This window comes from Oncorhynchus kisutch, linkage group LG7 (genome assembly GCF_002021735.2).
Source record: "Oncorhynchus kisutch isolate 150728-3 linkage group LG7, Okis_V2, whole genome shotgun sequence".
NCBI classification, from domain to species: domain Eukaryota; kingdom Metazoa; phylum Chordata; class Actinopteri; order Salmoniformes; family Salmonidae; genus Oncorhynchus; species Oncorhynchus kisutch.
The window spans coordinates 19574333-19598604 of NC_034180.2; the positions used below are offsets into that span (position 1 = coordinate 19574333).

Below are 24272 nucleotides of genomic sequence, written 5' to 3' on the forward strand. Positions count from 1 at the left end.
AATAATAACATTTTAGTTTCTCAAAATCATTGTCATGTGGTTAATCATAAAAATGTGAATTAAAAGATAAAAAGTGAAAATTCAACAAACGCGAGAGCCTCAGTCTCTGCTATATGGACACATTGACACACCAGGGAAAACTGTACAGGTATTGTATGATGTTTTCCCTGGATATATGGGTTCCTCAGATCATGCTATTTTTACGAGGTTTGTTGATTATGGAGGCCGGGAGAGTGTTGGAAAGATTTTTCAAATACTGTGAGGAACTATTAGCATTCACAATAGATGTTAAAAAAAAACGGAATTAATTGACTTCCTGTGTGAGGTGAATAAAAAAGTACTGAGAGCTCAGCTTATTTGTGGTGAACGTGGTGAGTTAAGACAGTCAGAAATCAGACATCCCCAAATAGGCACTTTTCTACATGTCCTTCTATGTATGCTCAGGGCCGTGCGCTCCCAGACCCATCCTCATCGGTCACATGGAGCACTCCAAACAAAAGACAATGATTTTTTTTTTACAAAACTCGTTAAATAATCAAACGTATTTCTCTGCAAACATTGTTTCCACTCCGAAAATGAGAATTTTAAATGACTGTAATTAATACATGCATTAACAGAAATGAATGTAACCAAATGACGGGGATTAACGGTGCGTCTACTAGGCCTTCTGGTGACATATGGTCAAATAAATTGTCAACATTTCAAAATTGTATTTGGATAGGGAAGGATGTATGGTAGGATGGGCCGGGGCCACAATGCCGGCCCTGTGTATTGGCCATTGAAGGCTTTGAAGCCACCGGTTGGAGCAGTCCTCCATAGAAATGAATGGGATTCTACATAATTTCAATGAAATTACAAAATTACATGTATTTATTTTTGTTTGTTTGTTGCTGTAGTGAGGACAGCAACATTTTTATCTATATTTTTTTTCATTGTATAAATGTATTTTTAGCTCACATATTACACTCAAAACATGATATAATCAAAAAAGTATGCATTTTAAGGTGTCTGTAATAGTATAAATATGGCAAACATGAACATAAATACATTTCTATATTTCTTTAAACTGGTGGGGGAGTGCCAAGATGGAGGTGCAGTGGCTTCAACCCACCGCTATCAATATTCTACTGTTTATATAAATCATTGCTTGTGGGCTGCTGTGTCTAAACTCCTGTGATCTCACACGGTTACAGAAGAGGGCATTAGTATGACTTTTATTAATGCCATAAAGATATATACAGAATATATATACATACAGAATGCAGTGGATACACACACACACACAGCATATATGTATCCTGTGAAATTTCCGTTTAGCTGAATTGCAAATACATTCCTGTGTTAATCCGCTTTAGTGGGTTGACATCTCCCTCTCTCTCTAGTACTGTGCTGTGTTGTGAGGGTTTTTGGGCCGAGGTTTTAAATCAGCAGTTTAATTAAAATGGCAGGACACACGGGGGTCAGAGAGAGGATGTGGCAGAGCAGTATATAGCGTCTAGCAGGGTATATCCATTTGAATTCAATCACTTTTTGACAGAATCCCTTTTGATTTATACAAAACTTTCCATACATGTTTGCCCATGAAAGAAGTGGTCAGAATGTGACGTTTTTGACCTGAATGACAAAATATGCACAAAGCTGACTTACAGTGCCTTCGAAAAGTATTCAGACCCCTTGACATTCCACATTTTGTTACGTAACAGCCCTAGTCACAAATGTATTAAAGGGTCCCCCCCCCTAATCAATCTACACACAATTCCCCATAATAACAAAGCAAAAACAGTTTTTCTTTCAAATTTGGCAAATGTATTAAAAATAAACACCTGAAAAATCATATTTACATAAGGATTCAGACACTTTAACTCTGTACATTGTTGGAGTTTTATTGGGTATGATGTTACAAGCTTGGCACACCTGTATTTGGGGAGTTTCTCCTATTATTCTCTGCAGATCCTATCAAGCTCTGTCAGGTTGGATAGGGAGTGTCGCTGCACAGCTATTTTAAGGTCTGTATAGAGATGTTGGATTGGGTTCAAGTCCGGGCTCTGGCTGGACCACTCAAGGATATTCAGAGACTTCTCCCAAAGCCACTCCTGTGTTGTCTTGGCTGTGTGCTTCTGGTCGTTGTCCCGTTGGAAGGTGAACCTTCGCCCCAGTGTGAAGTCCTGAGTGCTCTGGAGAAGGTTTTCATCAAGGATCTCCCTGTACTTTTCTCTGTTCATCTTTCCCTCAGTCCCTGCCTCTATAAAACATCCCCACTGCATGATGCTGCCACCACCATGCTTCACTGTAGGGATGGGGCCTCTTTCCTCCAGACGTGACACTTGACATACATGCCAAAGAGTTCAATCTTGGTTTCATCAGACCAGAGAATCTTGTTTCTCATGGTCTGAGAGTCCTTCAGGTCTCAAGGATGATCAATGGACACAGGATGCACCTGAGCTCAATTTCAAGTCGCATAGGAAAAGGTCTGAATACTTATGTAAATAAGGTGTTAATTTGTTATGTTTAACTTCTTATGGCTGGGGGCAGTATTTAGTAGCTTGGATGAATAAGGTGCCTAGGGGTGCCCAGAGTAAACTGCCTGCTACTCAGTCCCAGAAGCTAAGATATACATAGTATTAGTATATTTGGATAAAAAACACTGAAGTTTCTAAAACTGTTTGAATGATGTCTGTGAGTATAACATAACTCATATGGCAGGCAAAAACCTGAGAAAAATTTCAACCAGGAAGTAGGTTTTGTAGGTTTTCAACTCATTGCCTATACAGTGGGATATTGGTCATATTGCACTTCCTAAGGCTTCCACTAGATGTCAACAGTCTTTAGAACCTTGTTTGATGCTTCTACTGTGAAGTGGGGGCGAATGAGAGGGGAATGAGTTAGAGGTCTGCCAGAGAGCCACGCTCGTTCACGTGAGAGCGAGCTCTGTTCCATTGCATTTCTACAGACAAGGGAAATCTCCGGTTGGAACATTATTGAAGATTTATGTTAAAAACATCCTAAAGATTGATTCTATACATCGTTTGACATGTTTCTACGGACTGTAACGGAACTTTTTGACTTTTCGTCTGCTCCTAGTGATCGCGCGTCATGAATGTGGATTTGTGAACTGAACGCTCTAACAAAAGGAGGTATTTGGACATAAATGATGGACATTATCAAACAAAACAAACATTTATTGTGGAACTGGGATTCTTGGGAGTGCATTCTTATGAAGATCATCAAAGGTAAGTGAATATTCATAATGCTATTTCTGACTTCTGTTGACTACACAACATGGCAGATATCTGTCTCTGAGCGTGAGCGCAGATTATAGCATGGTGTGCTTTTTCCGTAAAGTTGCAACACAGCGGTTGCATTGAGGAGAAGTGTATCTACAATTCCATGCATAAGATTTGTATCTTTTATCAATGTTTATTATGAGTATTTCTGTAAATTGATGTGGCTCTCTGCAAAATCACCGGATGTTTTGGAACTACTGAACGTAACGCGCCAATGTAAACTGAGATTTGTTTTACATAAATATGAACCCTATCGAACAAAACATACATGTATTGTGTAACATGAAGTCCTATGAGTGTCATCTGATGAAGATCATCAAAGGTTAGTGATTAATTTATCTCTATTTCTGCTTTTTGTGTGGAAAAATGGCTGTGTTTTTCTGTGACTTGGCTCTGACCTAACATAATCGTTTCTGGAGCTTTCGCTGTAAAGCCTTTTTGAAATGTGGCTGGATTAACGAGACTTTTATCTTTAAAATGATGCATAATACTTGTATGTCTGAGGAATTTGATTTATGAGATTTCTGATTGAATTTGGCGCCTTGCAATTTCATTGGATGTTGGCAAGGGGTTCCTAGCAGAACCCCGTTCCCAGACAGGTTAAGAAAGACTTAGTAAAGACTGAAGCTACCGTCTCATTTTGGAGGTATTTGACAGCCTTGAGGTTAGCCTAGCATCGTGTGACACCGAGAGAGAATTGCTTGGGGAAGATTAACGAGTTCATGTTACCATGGGATATTAGTTACTGCTAAAGAATACTGTCTGCATTGATATCTGTGCTTGCTGTGGATCTTGTGAGGAAACCTGCAAGGAACTGCCATACTTCACTGAGGGAGTATCTATGAGTTGTGAGTAACCACAACGGTGGGGTGCTTCGGGAATTTGTGTGTCATAATTTTTTTTTAGGTCCAACGTGCACAAAGGGGTTAAGTAAGCTTGAAATAATTTGGACATGGGTTGTGCACGGCTCATTGGGGATGATTATTTTTTATTTATTTTGATGTGGTCCTTTGATGACAAAATGGCGCCGGAAGAAATGGCTTAAATCAGTTCTACCAAATCTCTATCAACATGCTAAATGTGCAACCAAAGGGGAAAAAAATCTAGATCACCTGTATCCCACACACAGAGACGCGTACAAAGCTCTCCCTCACCCTCCATTTGGCAAATCCGACCACAACTCTATCCTCCTGATTCCTGCTTACAAGCAAAAATGAAAGCAGGAAGCACCAGTGACTCGGTCGATAAAAAAGTGGTCAGATGAAGCAGATGCTAAACTACAGGACTCACACTCGTCTGATGTGGCAGGGCTTGCAAACTATTGCAGACTACAAAGGGAAGCACAGCCGCGAGCTGCCCGGTGACACAAGCCTACCGGACGAGCTAAATACACTTCTATGCTCGCTTCGAGGCAAGCAACACTGAGGCATGCATGATGAGGGCATCAGCTGTTCCGGACGACTGTGTGATCATACACTCCGTAGCCGATGTGAGTAAGGCCTTTAAACAGGTCAACATACACAAGGCCGCAGGGCCAGACGGATTACCAGAACGTGTGCTCCGGGCATGTGTGGACCAGCTGGCAGGTGTCTTCACTGACATTTTCAACATGTCCCTGATTGAGTCTGTAATACCTACATGTTTCAAGCAGACCACCATAGTCCCTGTGCCCAAGAACACAAAGGTAACCAGCCTAAATGACTAAAGACCCGTAGCACTCACGTCCGTAGCCTTGAAATGCTTTGAAAGGATTGGTAATGGCTCACATCAACACCATTATCCCAGAAACCCTAGACCCACTCCAATTTGCATACCGCCCAAACAGATCCACAGATGATGCAATCTCTATTGCACCCCACACTGCCCTTTCCCAAATGGACAAAAGGAACACCTATGTGAGAATGCTATTCATTGACTACAGCTCAGCGTTCAACACCATAGTACCCTCAAAGCTCATCACTAAGCTAAGGAACCTGGGACTAAACACCTTCCTCTGCAACTGGATCCTGGACTTCCTGACAGGCTGCCCCCAGGTGGTACGGGTAGGTAGCAGCACATCTGCCACGCTGATCCTAAACACTGGAGCTCCCCAGGGGTGCGTGCTCAGTCCCCTCCTGTACTCCCTGTTCACCCACGACTGCATGGCCAGGCACGACTCCAACACCATCATTAAGCTTGCAGACGACACAACAGTGGCCTGATCACCGACAACGACGAGACAGCCTATAGGGAGGGGGTCAGAGACCTGGCCGGGTGGTGCCAGAATAACAACCTATCCCTCAACGTAACCAAGACGTTGGTTATGATGATTTTGGACTACAGGAAAAGGAGCACCAAGCACGCCCCCATTCTCATCGACGGGGCTGTAGTGGAGCAGGTTGAGAGCTTCAAATTCCTTGGTGTCCACATCAACAACAAACTAGAATGGTCCAAACACACGAATACAGTGAAGAGGGTGAGACAAAGCCCATTCCCCCTCAGGAAACTATAAAGATTTGGAATGGGTCCTGAGATCCTCAAAAGGTTCTACAGCGGCAATTGCTCGGCCTCCAACCGCAAGGCACTTCAGAGGGTAGTGCGTACGGCCCAGTACATCACGGGGGCAAAGCTGCCTGCCATCCAGGATCTCTACACCAGGGGGTGTCAGAGGAAGGCCCTAAAAATTGTCAAAGACCCCAGCCACCCCAGTCATAGACTGTTCTCTCTACTACCGCATAGCAAGCGGTACCGGAGTGCCAAGTCTAGGACAAAAAAGCTTCTCAACAGTTTTTACTCCCAAGCCATAAGACTCCTGAACAGGTAACCAAAAGGCTACCCAAACTATTTGCATTGTGTGCCACCCCCAACCCCTCTTTTACGCTGCTGCTCTCTGTTTATCATATATGCATAGTCACTTTAACTATACATTCATGTACATACTATCTCAATTGGCCCGACCAACCAGTGCTCCCGCATATCGGCTAACCGGGCTATCTGCATTGTGTCCATCACCCGCCATCCACTATTTTTACGCTACTGCTACTCTCTGTTCATCATAGTCACTTTAACCATACCTACATGCACATACTACCTCAATAAGCCTAACTAACCGGTGTCTGTATATAGCCTTGCTACTGTTATTTTCAAATGTCTTTTTACTGTTGTTTTATTTCTTTACTTACCTACACACACACACATACCTTTTTTCGCACTATTGGTTAGAGCCTGTAAGTAAGCATTTCACTGTAAGGTCTACACCTGTTGTATTCGGCGCACGTGACAAATAAACTTTGATTTGATTTTGATTTGAACCTTGAACCTTATGTATGTTGCCTTAGTGGAGTAATTTACGATTTCAATTTAATTTAATGCATGGGAAAGTATATCCTTATACAATAACACAAATCTATAATCATTCCATCTGAAGTTAATACCCCAGTCGTCATCACCCTAGATAGTTTACAATAGATATTGGAGATGTCCTTCTCACCTAACATCCCATGCTGTTGGGATACTCTACGTCAGTTAATATCGTGAGAGTCAAATTCGAGCCTGGTGAGAGGGTTACACCTGTTTTCGCCTTGTCTTTATGTGTATTGTGTTTCAATTGATGAGGAAAATTTTTTATTTAATCCATTTAGATTAAGGCTGAATGTGTAAAGAGTAAAAAGTCAAGGGGTCTGAATACTTTCCAAATGCACTGTATTTTGCATACCCCACCGTACCATGAGGCATCCATGACTTCATCACTGGAAAAGATAAACGGTTGAGTTTGATAGAATTTAAAAGCTTACAGTGTTGTCAAACTATTTTAATATTTTTTGAAAAAATTATTCTGTCATTTTTAAACCTTAACGTAAATGATCTAAAAACGAATGAACTCAGATGTTTTTCATATTCACATACGTTTTAGCTTAGACTCTATTTCACATGTTGTGCAAACCATCGGTTGAGGCACAACATGATCTTGAATACAAAGTGGGTGTCATTTAAAGTATAGAAATATAATTCAGAGAATGGACCTATCCTATACTATGTAGGATTGACAGTATAATTTATAACAAATATTCCCATTCAAATCAATATTCTCTGATGTGTGGACCACCAACTATCTTTTTCAAATGATTTGTATTATGTTATTACAATTTATTCCATGTAATCAAGAGCATGTTGTGTCTCAACCTTAGATTATGTAAATCAGGGTCTAAATAAAATTATGCAAATAAAAAAATAAAAAAACAGTGTTTATGCATTTTTAGATAATTGATGTTAAAGGTGTAATATGCAGAAATCTCTCTGCCATTTCCTGGTTGGATAAATTTGATTTCAGTTTATGTGACAAAACAACCAATGTATAGTGTAGAGCATCATTTTACCATCTAAACCGGTGTGAAATATCTGTTCAATAACCAGAAATAATGTATTTTCAGCTGTTTGAAGCTGGTATACAAAACTGAAAGTAACTGGAAGCAAAGAAAAAGTTTACATAGAACAGATCTACCACTTCTTAGACTTGCTTTCAATGAGAACGACAGATGTATAACTCACATTTCTTTGTGAATTTGGTCTGGTCACCCAAAATTCACATATTGCAGCTTTATAACTTTAAAAAGTAATACTTAAAAAAAAAACGTTTTCCCCAAGTGATCAAATAGTTTGTAAGCATCTAAATTACATCAATCTCAACCGTTTATCTTTTCCAGTGATGAAGACATCGATAACTCATGGTATGGAGGGGTATGGAAAAGGCACCGTTATCTGTTGATTGTTTTAGAGTTCAGTTACTTCCTGAACACTCCCACAAAGGGCACATATGTATGTATAAAGGTTTCATTCAAATCAAAAAGGGTGCTGTCAAAATGTTATTGAATTTGTGGATTTATCCGGCAACCAATTTTCACACACCCACGTGTGCACATGTGCGTGTAGTCTCATCTGTGATGAGTCAGCCATGTTATTTGACTTTTAAAAGCATCAGACAGTTTATTTAATTGAATCAAGATACTACTGTATTTTCACCTTTAAAGGCATCCATATAAACAGTCCATGCAAATGAAGAACCAACTCGACAGTTTCTCAACACAAACACTGTTCCTTAAACTGTCAACGTTAGGGATAATTTGCATTCCACGTCCCGATGCAGACAGTCATATATTTTCAATGAGCACATAACAGACTGACTTCTACCTTCTAAAATGTCTTTAGATGGTAATTGCTGTTCAATGTTTCATCGCTCATGCATTCTTAAAAGACACTGTGGTGTGTGTGAGTGTAGTGGTTGATTTGAATGCCGCAAGAGTAGACCAAACACTTGGGGATTTCAGTCACACACGTGTCAATGGAGCCACTCTGAAAAGGTCAGACTGATGTTGTGTGTGTTCAAGTGGTTGTGGGGCTCGCACACACACACACACACACACACACACACACACACACACACACACACACACACACACACACACACACACACACACACACACACACACACACACACACACACACACACACACACACACACACACACACACAGAGCAGTTGGCTTTGGGTGCCCTCACCAGCTATGTACTTAATGCTGATTGTTAAGGTTCTGACTCGTTACAGGCTTTCAGGCAAGAACAGTAGGGATGCTTCTAAGTTCAGGACTTTATTGATCTACATCATCACCACACACACTTTATCTAAAAAGGAAATAGAATATACATAATAGTAACACTGGTAATGCAGCAATACAACAGGAACTGTATATAGCCTAGATAGCATTGCATTACAGGAACATTGACCTATTCACACATTACTACAAACAAGATGTAAACACCTCAGCAGAGAGAGAGGCTAATTACTGACCCTCGCTCTCCAGGCAGGTAGAGATCTAATCTGACAGGCCATAAATCAAGTGCGCATATGCACCAGGCCATCTAGAATATTCTACAAATTTTAGCTGGCATATAACCAATCAGCATGATTAAGATGCACCACATACTCATAATACTAAATACAACCATGCAATATCACATTAAATGGCAAGACGATATGTATTAGTTAAACAGGTACACAATGCTACCGCTGGCGACGAAACAAATAAGTTACAAATGTAACAAGATAGCCAACACTAGCAACGTTTCAGTGGCAAGCATTAATCATCATCAACAATCCCCATCAATACATCTTACATTGCGGATGCATGCACAAACACTTCCAGGGTAAACATGGAAAACTTCATAAGCCATCTTTTTCTTCTTCTATGGTATTATGGCGGTCCACAAACATACATTAAGAACCAACTCGACAGTGTGTGTCGGTGCATGCCGACACACACTGTATACAGCTTGAGATTTAAAAAAATGGATACACCCATATTGTTCCTAAATAATTAACAAAAGACAAAGAAACAAATACAAAAATGCATGTACTCCCTTAGTCAGATTCAAATGTCAGCTCTGAACCCTACAGGCTCTGAGGCCTGAGAAGGAAGAACAACTTTTTCCTTGCAATGTTTCGGCCAGGAGACCCAAGAACCTTTCAGTCACAGATACAATTATGGACGGCTTCTTGGACTTCTTGTTTGTTTGGGGAGTACAATTAATCACATGGGCAATAAACGCCACAAAATCCACCTTCTTCATGATCAGCATGTCAGTGTCCATCAACTGTTGAATGACCCTCTGAATATCCACAGTCTGGGGTGCATCCACTGCCGTATCTTCAGCTCCACTCAATCCTGCAACTATTTTGCGTTCCTCTATGTAGGAGACCTGCTGTACCGCCATGACCTTTGCCAATTCAAACTCTACCCTACTTGATACGAGGCCATACTTTTTGCCATTACGGCAAAACAACTGCTTGGATACGAAAGCTCTCATCACACATCTATCATACAGCGCCTTCAGGAAGTATTCCCACCCTTTGACTTGTTCCTCATTTTGTTGTGTTACAGCCTGAATTTAAAATGGGTTCAATTGAGATGTTGTGTTACTGATCTACACACAATACCCCATAACGTCAAAGTGGAATTATATTTTCAGAAATCTTTACAAATGAAGTGAATAAGTATTCAACCCTTTTGTTATGGCCTAAATAAGTTCAGGAGTCAAAATGTGCTTAACAAGTCACATAATAAATTGCATCGACTCCCTCTGTGTTCAATTATAGTGTTTAACCTGATTTTTAAATGACTACCCCATCTCTGTACCCCACACATTTACTGCATCTGTACAAAAGTGTCCCCTCGGTTGAGCAGTGAATTTCAAGCACAGATTCATCCACAAAGACCAGGGAGGTTTTCCAATGGTTCGCAAAGAAGGGCACCTATTGGTAGATGGGTAAAAAAGAAAGCAGACATTAAATATCCCTCTGAACATGGTGCAGTTATTAATTCTACTTTGGATGGTGTATCAATGCACCCAGTCACTACAAAGATACAGGTCGCCTTTCCTAACTAACCTAAGTGGCTGGAGAGGAAGGCAACCGCTAAGGGATTTCACCATGATACCAAGGAGAGTTACAGAGTTGAATGGCTGTGATAGGAGATAACTGAGGATGGATCACCAAAATTGTAGTTACTCCACAATACTAATATAAATGACAGAGTGAAAAGAAGGAAGCTTGTACAGACTTTTTTTCTCTCAAATAAATGCATCCTGTTTGCGACAAGGCACTAAAGTTATACTACAAAAAAATGTGGCAAAGAAATTAGCTTTTTTGTCCTGAATGCAAAGTGTTATGTTTGGGGCAAATCCAACACAACACATCACTGAGTACAGTACCACTCTTCATATTTTCAAGCATGGTATTGGCTGCATTTTGTGTATGCTTGTCATCGGCAAGGACTAGGGAGTGTAGGATAAAAACAGAATACAGCTAAGCACAGGCAAAATCATAAAGGAAAACTGCTTTCTGAATGGCAAACATACACAATCCACGTCTCAATTGTCCCAAGGCTTAAACCTCCTTCTTTAACCTGTCTCCTCCCCTTCATCTACACCGATGGAAGTGGAGTAAACAAGTGACATCAATAAGGGATCATAGCTTTCACCTGGATTCACCTGGTCAGTCTATGTCATGAAAGAGCAGGTGTTCATAATGTTTTGTATACTCAGTGTGTGTTAGTGTATCATTTTCCATACATTTTCTGAAAATGTTAGAATTGTTTGACATTCCACTTTGACATTACATAGTATTTTGTGTGATCGTTGATCAAAAATGACAATTAAATCCATTTTATTCAACTTTGTAACAGAAAGAAATGTGTCAAAAGTCAAGGGGTACGAATACTTTCTAAAGGCACTGTATCCCAGCTTCACATGTGAAGGGATATACTCTTTGTCAAACATCAATAATACCGTCAGGCTTTCCTCTTTTCTTCCATCCACTACGCGGTTCAGGCAGTCTGCTCCAACTATTCCTGGTATGTTTCTTCTAAACCATGAAGTTCTCAACATCCAACATGACACCAGAGATGACACCTTTTAATGGTGCTCTGCTCCAAAAATCTAAACTCTCCACTTCATATGTTGATAGTTTGAAGAGCCATAATGCCTTCACCTTCTGCTCTTTCGACACACAAAACCAAACCACTTCTGATCACTGACCGACTCCACCTTTCCTAATGCATCCCCAACCCCCGTATGGCAAAAAATGCATTTCAATATATTTAATTAACAATTAACTCTGGTAAATTGTGTTTAGAATAAATGTAGAGACATTTGTATCTTTGCTAAAATGCATGTCATGCCTGACAGTATTCCAGAAATGTATGACTAAGACATCTAGTCTACAGGGTGGCGAATTAAGGCTTCTTAAATTACTCTTTATGTATTGATCAATGGCAGTGACGTAATTTAAATTGTGATAGTGAGTAACTTTTTAGATTTTTACTATATTTTGTTACGTTTACAGCCCTTTTCTAAAATGTATGATCCCCCCCCCTCCCTCCTAATCAAGCTACACACAATACCCCATAATGACAAAGCAAAAGCAGGTTTTTAAGAGATTTTCAAATCAAATCAAATCGAATTGGTTACATACACGTGGTTAGCAGAGGTTATTGCGGGTGTAGTAGAATGCTTGTGCTTCTAGCTCCGGCAGTGGCGTAATAGTCAAGGAGCATATCATCTCCACCCTACATGATACCCTAGACCCACTCCAATTTTCTTACCGCCCCAACAGGTCCACTGACGATGCAATCTCCATCACACTGCACACTGCCCTATCCCATCTGGACAAGAGGAATACCTACGTAAGAATGCTGTTCATTGACTACAGCTCAGCATTTAATACCATAGTACCCTCCAAACTCGTGATTCCTAGTCTATGCCTATAGGCAGCAGCCTCTAATGTGCTAGTGATGGCTGTTTTAACAGTCTGATGGCCTTGAGATAGAAGCTGTTTTTCAGTCTCTTGGTCCCAGCTATGATGCACCTGTACTGACCTCACCTTCTGGATGATAGTTGGGGTGAACAGGCAGTGGCTTGGGTGGTTGATGTCCTTGATGATCTTGTTGGCCTTCGTGTGACATCGGGTACTGTAGGTGTCCTGGAGGGCGGGTAGTTTGCCCCCGGTAATGCGTTGGGCAGACCGCACCATACAGCCGACAGGATGCTTTCAATAGTGTATCTGTAAACATTTGTGAGGGTTTTAGTTGACAAGCCAAATTTCTTTAGCCTCCTGAGGTTGCAGAAGCTCTGTTGTGCCTTCTTCACCACATTATCTGTGTGGGTTGTCCATTTCAGTTTGTCAGTGATGTGTACACCAAGGAACTTGAAGCTTTCTACCTTCTCCACTGCGGTCCCGTCGATGTAGATAGGGGAGTGCACCCTCTGCTGTTTCCTGAAGTCCACAATCATCTCCTTTGTTTTGTTAACATTGAGTGATAGGTTGTTTTCCAGGTACCACACTCCCAGAGCCCTCACCTCCTCCATGTAGGCTGTCTCATCATCGTTGTTAATAAAGCCTACTACTGTTGTTTCGTCTGCAAACTTGATGATTGAGTTGGAGGTGTGCTTGGCCACGCAGTCATGGGTGAACAGGGAATACAGGAGGGGACTGAGCACGCACTCTTGTGGGGACCCAGTGTTGACCCAGTTACAAAGAAAAAGCCATATCTCAGACTGAAAAAAAAATATTAAGATGGGCAAAAGAACACAGACACTGGACAGAGGAACTCTGCCTAGAAGGCCAGCATACCGGAGTCGCCTCTTCACTGTTGACATTGAGACATTGTATTGTGGGTGCTATTTAATGAAGCTGCCAGTTGAGAACTTGTGAGGAGTCTGTTTATCAAACTAGACACTCTAATGTACTTGTCTTCTTGATCAGTTGTGCACCGGGGCCTCCCACTCCTCTTTCTATTCTGGTTAGCGCCAGTTTGCACTGTTCTGTGAATGGAGTAGTACACAGCGTTGTATGTGATCTTCAGTTTCTTGACAATTTCTCGGATTACCAGGACGTGTTCTCCGAGCATGCGCTGACCAACTGGCAAGTGTCTTCATTGACATTTTCAACCACTCCCTGTCGGAGTCTGTAATACCACCATGTTTCAAGCAGACCACCATAGTCCCCGTGCCCAAGGAATCTAAGGCAACCTGCCTAAATGACTACAGACCCGTTGCACTCATGTCTGTAGCCATGAAAGGCTTTGAAAGGCTGGTCATCGCTCACATCAAAACCATTATCCCAGAAACCCTAGAAACACTCCAATTGTCATACTGCACCAACAGATCCACAGGTAATGCAATCTCTATTACATTCCACACTGCCCTTTCCCATCTGGACAAAAGGGACACCTATGTGAGAATGCTATTCATTGACTACAGCTCAGCGTTCAACACCATAGTGCCCTCAAAGCTCATCACTAAGCTAAGGACCCTGGGACTAAACACCTCCCTCAATCAAGACTTCCTGACGGGCCACCCCAGGTGGTAAGGGTAGGTAACAACACATCCGCTACGCTGATCCTCAACACGAGGGCCCCTCAGGGGTGCGTGCTCAATCCCCTCCTGTACTCCCTGTTCACTCATGACTGCACGGCCAGGCACAACCTCAACACCATCATTAAGTTTGCTGATGACACAACAGTGGTAGGCCTGATCACAGACAACGAAGAGACTATAGGGAGGAGGTCAGAGACCTGACCGTGTGGTGCAAGTACAACAACCTCTCCCTCAACGTGATCAAGACAAAGGAGATGATTGTGGACTACAGGAAAAGGAGGCCCGAGCACGCCCCCATTCTCCTCGATGGGGCTGTAGTGGAGCAGATTGAGAGCTTCAAGTTCCTTGGCGTCGACATCACCAACAAACTAGCATGGTCCAAGCACACCAAGACAGTCGTGAAGAGGGCACGAAAAAAACTATTCAGCCTCACGAGATTGAAAAGATTTTGCATGGGTCCTCAGATCCTCAAAAGGTTTTACAGCTGCACCATCGAGAGCATCCTGACGGGTTGCATCACTGCCTGGTATGGCAACTGCTCGGCCTCCGACCGCAAGACACTGCGTACGGCCCAGTACATCATCGGGGCCAAGCTTCCTGCCATCCAGGACCTCTATACCAGGCGGAGTCAGAGGAAGGCCCTAAAAATTGTCAAAGACTCCAGCAACCCTAGTCCTAGACTGTTCTCTCTGCTATCGCATGGCAAGGGGTACCGGAGCACCAAGTCTAGGTCCAAGAGGCTTCTAAACAGCTCCATCACCAAGCCATAAGACTCCTGAACAGCTAATCAAATGGCTACCCAGACTATTTGCACCACCCCCCACCCCCAACGCTGCTGCTACTCTCTGTTATCATCTATACATAGCCACTTTAATAACCCTACCTGCATGTACATATTTACCTCAACTACCTCAACACCGGTGCTCCCGCACATTGACGCATTGACTCTGAATCGGTACCCCTGAATATAGCCACACTATTGTTATTTACTGCTGCTCTTTAATTATTTGTTTTTCTTATCACTTACTTTTTTTTGTTGGAGGGGTGTGTTTTCTTAAAACTGCATTGTTGGTTAAGGGCTTGTAAGTAATCATTTCACTGTAAGGTTTACACCTGTTGTATTCGGCGCATGTGACAAATAAAATTTGATTTGATTTGATCTATTGTCTTTACCAGATTTAGGTATAACAGGTATCAACCCTTGTTTCATAGTTGTCATGAGACCATTATTTTCTATGCATTCATTAAAAGGCATCAGTTATTTTATATCTCTGTAGAAATGTAATTTCAGTCCATCTTGTCCTGGTTCTTTCCCTAATGATATTCTCTTAATAGCAGTGTAAAGTTATTTCATACTGATTTCAGAGTCACAAGTCTCTTTAAATGCTAAGTCTATCTTGGGGATATGTGGTTTTATACTTTCAAGAAAGACAAACCATTCATCAAGAGTAGGAGGACGAATACAGTTTGGAGTAAAAATCGATATACTTTTTCAGAAATCAATCTAAGATCTGTATATTCATCATCATTAATCAATAACAATACATGAATTACATTTCTCTCCTGTTTGCTTTTTGTTTATATACCACTAAAGTAAGAATAATTTCCCCTGCTTCTTCTATCCATCTGTCTCGTAACCTTACATAGGCACCTTGTGCTCTTTTAAGATATAGATTAAACTTGGACCGTAAACTGATACGTAAAAAAAAAAAATCTGCGTCAGATTTTACTGTCCTACTACAGTATTCACTAAAGTCCTACACCAACTTAACCTCAAATTCTCTCTTTGGCCTACTCTTGGATTCACTAAACTGTGACAAACTCCTTCAAATGTAAAGTTTTTCCATCTACTACTATAGCTAGTTTACAGTCATATCATTCTTAATCTTCAGCATTAAATCTTTAATAGCATTACCACAATCCTCATCATTCAAAACGGTCTGCAATGAACTTTCAGATGTTTTTATCCTAACTTCTGGTATCAAGACAAGCTGTGTCACAAAATGATCTGTCAATGGAGCACTAGAACTTGATACACACATCATATAATTTCAGGTGTTGCTCACCAGAAATCTACTCTGGATGCAGCTATCATTATGTTTTACCCATGAAAATTGGCTCAAATCTGTATTTCTGCCCTTCCAAACATATAGCACTCCGATATAAAACCAATTATCAGGTGTCAAATTAACATCCCCAGCAATCCCCAGATGAAGATCCTTACATTCAGAAATATCATATGTCACTTTTAATAACAACAGTTTGTTTTGGTTACTATTATCGTATCCACAAATATTCATAAAAATAAAAAAGGCTCCTTCAACATTTAACACAACAGCCAGCAAATGATCGTCCTCATCAGCGTTGAATGTAACTACCTTCACGGCACATTGGTTGACACATATGGCAACCTCCAGACCGGATAGAGCCATGATTGAACAGAATTTTGTCTTCCCACTGGTTTGACCAGAAGATGGCATCACTCAAATTAAGTTTCTTGTAAGAAAGTGAATGGGCCTTTTGCCCTTTACAAAATATAAAAGATTTTTGCTTCTCATTGTCTTTTAAAACCCTAGTGTTCAATGAAATACAATAAAATACCTGGACATCTTCCATATGCCATCACTGTACTGACGTTTAATAAACTGTATGATCACCAGGGGGGGTTCACTTCTCGTCCTTCTATCCCAGGCGATATACAGTGTCCGTGTAACAGTATAGACTTTACGTACGTTCCCTCGCCCCGACCTGGGCGCGAACCAGGGACGCTCTGCACACGTCAACAGTCACCCTCGAAGCATCGTTACCCATCGCTCCACAAAAGCCACGGCCCTTGCAGAGCAAGGGGAACCGCTACTTCAAGGTCTCAGAGCAAGTGACGTCACCGATTGAAGCGCCACTAGCGCGCACCACCGCTAACTAGCTAGCCATTTCACATCGGCTACATCCGCATACTCGTCCATTTTCTGTGACCATTCTGGGACTACTCTTCTGAGTAGCTGTACCACGTCCTCCCTGGTGTTTTCATTCATTTTCTCCCTCATTCGTTTGACTCTCAGGTTCCACAGTCTTTTGTACCGGTCCGGCACTCTCGACCTCTCCTTGACCTCGTTGACTTCTGTACATAAGGTAGACACTTGTTTTTTCAAAGTAGAGACTTTCTGCTTACATTCCTTCACCTCCACTGCATTGAACTCCATTGCCTTGGTAAGACAGGCAATCAACACACACTTCTGTGTCATCTGGTAACCAAGATCTTCCATCTTTTTTTCTTGTGTATCAAATCTGTCCAAGAGGGCGGCGATAGCAGCCAACACAGTAGCGGAGGATGACTGGGTTCATTAGGTTTAGTCAATTTCCCGAACGTGGGCTCCTTTAGTCGGTGTCATAGGTGGGGAAATCGCTCGCCTCGTCACGGCTCTGTTTATCACTGCCGCTCGCCGTGAAATCCATAGCCATAGCATGCTCATGCTCCACCTGAGATGTGGATCTAGGACTTTCCATGGGCTCTTTCTGAACTTGCTCCATCTCTGTTTCATTTTCATTTTATATTTTCATTTTATTGGGTCAAAAAAAACATTACTGGGTGATTATACATATAGACTCTCTCTCTGTGTGACTCTCTCTGTTTTTATCAGCATACAGTTTATTCACCATTAGTCAGCACCTCTACACTAAATCATTTTCTCAGGGTGTGCGCCAGCTCATGCGTTTTATTAGATCATTTTCTTGGTTTGACATGGTTAGACTGTTGATTTCAACTGTTTAGTGGGGGTAAAAATAAATGACACATTATTTTTGAAGAGCTTTTTGCACACACAATTCAGACTATGTGCAGCCGCTCAGTCCGCCATTTTGCCGGAAGTCATATCCAGAGATCAGAGACCGGAAAGCACTTATTTTCTACAGTTTTGCCTGACAAAAACAGAGTAGGCCATGTTGATATTATCCATAAAATATACCGTTAAGCCATCTACTACGGAGGCAACGTTGCCGGAACAATAGCATACTGTGCAGACAGACCGTGCTTTCCACCTGATCCTGCAACCTCCACTGCATACATGTAGGCCTTATGGTATGCCGTGACTAGAACCGGCACCTTCGCTTGACAACGGCTTCGCTCCAAAAGATTGTCCGCTTCATGGGAGTGGTGCATGGGCGTAGGCGTGAACCTATTCAAGTAAGTCAACAAATTGTTGGCTACAAGCAGGCCACTGTGTGTAGGCTAATGAGCTGCTAGCTAGCTAGCTAACCAACTTTACTTGATATACTATAGCTAAGTGAAATATAATCAGCTAGCTAACTTCATATTAGCTGATGTAAGCTCATTTATCATTGTAAGTTAAAAACTCACGCTCTAACTGCATTTGTAGATAACAACAATGGAAGAGGGTGAAAGGATTTGCTGCTCTAGCTGTCAGTAAAGAGAGTAGGTGTACTAATTAGATAGGACAGGTTGTGGGAGGACATTATGAAAAGATTCTCCAGTTCTAGTTTTTAGAGAGGAAAACTATGAAGACAGATGTAGAGATAATAGTCAGGGCTGTGTAATTGTAATATAATGAAACCTGTTTCTTTGTGATGATGTCTGTCCTCAGTTATGGAGAGCTGCGAAAGCTTGTCTGCAGATGAAGAGGTCCCAGTAAATGTCCCAAGAGACTGCTGGCACATCCTTGTATGTCATTGGTTGGATATGTACTTATGTTAGCAAATGTTGTATATAGAAATACAGTTAAAAGTCACACACAATGTACCGGTAGGCTACAAATGTATCACAACTGGATCAGGCCAATCCTGCTCCTAGAGGTATGCTGGGTGCGCAGCTGTCTGTTCCAGCACACCTGATTCAACTTAACAAACCTAATGAGTTATTGTATTATTGCTGGGCTGGAATAGATCAGAGAGTGGATCAGGGACTGGATCAAGGTTGGCCACCACTGGTATGGACAATTTTTTGTTCACCTGAAATGTTGCTCTAGTAATAATAGCCTAATTACTAAGCTGTCTTACATCTACAAACGAGTTAGCTTATTTGTGAATTTGGAAATTATAGGTTGATTCCTTCAATGACGATTCATTCAAGTGTTTAAACTTGTTTTAATTGTTAACTTCAAATATTATTCAAGAGGAATTGGTGTCAATGTTCATTAATCACAAATCACAATTTTGCAATGAAAAGGTGTCTCTAATTTGTCTGTTTCAGTGTTGCTTCCTCAAATTAACATGACCTTTGTGTCCAGGTGTGAGCTCTCCAATCTGTTTTATTTGATTGTGTTGGATTTGCATTAAACAATTTCATGTCAGAAAAATTATGGAGAAAATCTGGCTTATGCTTAGCCTCATATACATTATCTATCATTTTAAATTGAGAACATATATCTGCTTCAGATGTACAATGACAAGGGGTACATTTCACATGCCCATGAGTCCAGTAATCCCATCATACAGTATGATGGCTGCATTGGTGACGCATGCCGTCATAATAAGCTGCAAAATGGTTTCACATGGCTGATATCCTGAGACAGAGTCTCCAGAGTTTCCAAATTCACTCTGTCTCAGGATATCAGCCATGTGAAACCATTTTGCAGCTTATTATGACGGCATGCGTCACCAATGCAGCCACAGGACTACTGTATGATGGGATTACTGGACTCATGGGCATGTGAAATGTACCCCTTGTCATTGTACATCTGAAGCAGATATATGTTCTCAATTTAAAATGATAGATAATGTATATGAGGCTAAGCATAAGCCAGATTTTCTCCATCATTTTTCTGACATTAAATTGTTTAATACAAATTCAACACTTGTATTCTAAGTACAGTACTGTACATGAAAATAAGCAGCTGACAATTTGTAGGCTAATAAAAAATGCCAAAAAGGAAAACAATGGAGCTCGTGGAGCGTGTTCATTCTACATGGAGGATTGCAGAGACTGTTAGTGTTGATGGTGGGTGAAGAGAGATTTGCACAATTTAGTCAACACATTCACAAAAGGTGGCTTTGATCACAGTTTATGAGGTTTAGGTTGATTGATGTTCATAGCTAGCTAGCAGCACAAGCAAACATTGTTGTGCACCCACCATCAACACCAAAAATCTCAACACTGCAATCCTCATCTATGCCATTGACCTGATTTTGTCTTTGTATTCTAGCAAAGCGACATCATATAGAATTGGAAAACCAGAAGCAGCAATGATTGGCTTTCCTCCATCTTTTTTGGTTTTGCTTAAATAAAAAAATAATAAGTGGAACTATGTTTCATGAATAGAAGATTTTCAAGCAAACATCAGCTCCTCACCTAATTGGTTACCGGCAGTGGTTGTTGTGTGCAATTTGCATAAAGTAGAACTGAACTTTTTCTACCACTCCACTTGTTGGCTTCTCGCTGCTCACCTCTCCACAATCCCCTGTGCCTTGCTCTGCATGCCCCTGTTGAAAATGAATGGAGGCGGAACTTTGTCTGACGAATTCGGAACCTTGCATTTGGAATTAGTTGTCAAAATGAATTATTACATAATCAAAATGTGTTATAGACAAAATAATAAAATGGCTGTAAAAAAAAACTTGTGACAACTCGACTAGACTTGCTCTCAGAACGTAAGACTTGGACTTGACTCGAGAATCAATCCGTTCTACTTGGGACTCTACTTGAGACCATGTGACTTGAGACTTGAATGTGACTTGAATAATAGTGACTCAGTCCCACCTCCAACTACACCATGCAGCCAACGCCTCTGCCAACGGCACCATGCAGCCAACGCCTCTGCCAACGTCACCATGCAGCCAACGCCTGGCTAGTGGGAGACACTATTTGTCAACCAATCTTAAAGGCATTTTTGGTTGACCCATGGGAACGTGACCAAAGACCTGACTTAAACAGGATGCACAGATATTAAAGCTACAGGCAGAACAGGGGATACAAATGAAAGTGATATTTGAGACCTCTCTCTAACCAATTGTACACACCAAATGTTTTCAGTTCATGTCAGAGCAGAAACTATAACATGAAGTCAAAGGAACTGTCCGTAGATCTCTGAGATAGAATTGTGATGGGACATATCTGGGGAAGGATATACAACAATTTCTAGCGGGTTGAACGTTTCCAAGAGCACAGTGGTCTCCAACATTGGGAAATGTAAAAAATATGGAACTACACAGTTTCTGCCTAGAGCTGGCCGTCCGACCAAACTGAGCAAGAAGGACCTTGGTCAGGGAGGACAACAGAGTTCCTTGGCTGAGATGGAAGAACCTGCCAGAAGGACAATAGTCTATTCAGCACTTCACCAATTTGGGAATTTATGGGAGAGTGGCCAGACGGAAGCCACTCCTGAGAAAAAGGCACACGACATGTCACGGTTTTCCTCCTCTTCGTCTGAAGAAGAGAGGCGAGAAGGATCGGAGGACCAATATGCGGCGTGGTAAGTGTCCATGGTTTTAATAGGAAAACTCAAACATGAACACAACTACAAACCAAGAACAGTGAAAACCGAAAACAGTCCCATGTGGCACAAACACTGACACAGGAAATAATCACCCACAAAATACCCAACGAATATGCCTGCCTAAATATGGTTCCCAATCAGAGACAACAATAGACAGCTGCCTCTAATTGAGAACCAATCTAGGCAACCATAGACATACAATTTACCTAGACAGGTGACAGCCCCATAAACATACAAAACTACCTAGAAAGGAAACAGCCCCATAAACATACAAAACTACCTAGAAAGGACAGAGACCCATAAAAATACAAAAACCCCTGGACAAGACAAAGCACATGAATCCCCCATGTCACACCCTGACCTAACCAAAATAATAAAGAAAACAAAGATAACTAAGGCCAGGGCGTGACACGACAACACACCTGGAGTTTGTAAAAAGGCACGCGACAACACACCTGGAGTTTGTTAAAAGGCACGCGACAACACACCTGGAGTTTGTAAAAAGGCACGCGACAACACACCTGGAGTTTGTAAAAAGGCACGCGACAACACACCTGGAGTTTGTAAAAAGGCACGCAAAAGACTCTGAGATCAAAAGCAAAAGGTTCTGTGGTCTGTTGAGACAAAAATATAACTCTTTGACTTGAATGCAAATTGCTATGTCTGGAGAAACAGCTCATACCATGTCTAACGCCATCCCTGCAGTGAAGCATGATGCTATGGGGATGTTTTTTTATTTAAAAAAATGTGACCCCCTTTTCTCCCCAATTTTGTGGTATCCAATTGTTAGTAATTACTATCTTGTCTCATCGCTACAACTCCCTTATGGGCTCTGGAGAGACAAAGGTCGAAAGCCATGCGTCCTCCGAAAAACAACCCGAAAGCCAGCCGCACCAATGTGTCGGAGGAAACACCGTGCACCTGGCGACCTTGGTTAGCGTGCACTGCGCCCGACCCACCACAGGAGTCGCTAGTGCGCGATGAGACAAGGATATCCTTACCGACCAAACCCTCTCTAACCCAGACAATGCTAGGCCAATTGTGCGTCGCCCCACGGACGTCCCGGTCACGGCCGACTGCAATAGATCCTGGGCGCGAACCCAGAGTCTCTGGTTTTAGCAGAGACTTTTAGCAGCATAGATTGGGAGACTGGTAAGGATAGAGGGAACAATGAATGGAGCCAAAATACAGGTAAATCCTTGATGAGGACCTGCTTCAGAGTGCCAACAACCTTAGACTGGGGCGGAGATTTACGTTCCAACAGGACAATGACCCCAATCATACAGCCAAAGAAATGCTGGAATGGCTTTGGAACAAGAATGTGAAAGTCATTGAAGCCCAGAGGTGAGGAGCAGATGTTAGCCCAGACTTGAATCCCATTGAAAATACTTAAAGACTGTTTATCGCTGCTCCCAATCTAACTTAACAGAGCTTGAAAAATCTGCAACGAAGAATGTGCAAAATTCCTCAAATCCAGATGGGCAATCACTGATACAGACATACCCAAGTCGACTCAAATCTGTAATCGTCGCCTTCACACGAGGGGTGTGAATACTCATGTAAATGAGACATTTCTGTATTTCATTTTCAATAATTTTGCAAAAATGTCGTGAAACGTGTTCACTTTGTCATTATGGAATATTGTGTGTAGATGGGTGAGAAAAAAATCTATGTAATCAATTTTGAATTCAGGCTGTAACACAACAAAATGTGGATTAACAGAGGGGTATGAATACTTTCTGAAGGCACTGTAAATGTCTCCTAGTCTACTACACATAGGCTACTTTCTGTCCTTAAAACAAAAACTAAAATGAAATAATATGAAAATGAAATCTAAATGTTTTCATAAAACTTCAATTTAAAACTTAAACCTTATATGCTCAGTTCGAGGGAATAAACAATAAACCGTGCATGAGAGCACCAGCTGTTCCAGACGACTGTGTAACCTCTTTTTCCGTACCTGATGTGAGTAAGACCTTTAAACAGATTAACATTCGCAAGGTATTCCTTTTGTCCAGGTGGGTGAGGGCAGATGGAATACCAGGAAGCGTACTCAGAGCATGAGTGGACCAACTGGCAAGTGTCTACACTGACATTTACAACCTATACCTGACCCAGTCTTGTTTAAAACAGACCACCATAGTCAAAAATGCAAAAGGTAATCTGCCTAAATGACTATTGCCCCGTAGTACTCACATTTATAGCCATGAAATGCTTTGAAATGCTGGTCATGGCTCACATCAGCACCATCATCCCAGACACCCTAGATGCCCCAACTGATCCACAGATGGCGCAATCTCTATTGCACTCCACACTGCTCTCATCCACCTGGACAAAAGGAATACCTACTGTAGGTAAGAATGCTGTTCATTGCCTATAGCTCAGCATTCAACACCATAGTCCCTTCCAAACTCATCACCAAGCTCAGGACCCTGGGACTGAACACATCCCTCTGCAACTGGATCCTGGAACTTCCTGACGCGCCGGAGCCAGGCTATGTAACAACTCATCTGCCACACTGATCATCAACACCTGGGCCCTTCAGGGGTGTGTGCTTAATCCCCTCATGTATTCTCTGTTAATCCACAACTGCGTGGGCATGCACGACTCCAACACCATCATCAAGTTTCTTGACA

At 41.7% G+C, this 24272-nt stretch overlaps 1 protein-coding gene across 1 annotated transcript in view; it reads right to left on the reverse strand.

Moving 5' to 3' along the window:
* Positions 1–24272, reverse strand: part of LOC109893879 (transmembrane protein 121-like) — an 83206-nt gene that overhangs the window by 5757 nt on the left and 53177 nt on the right. The window lies entirely within an intron of this gene.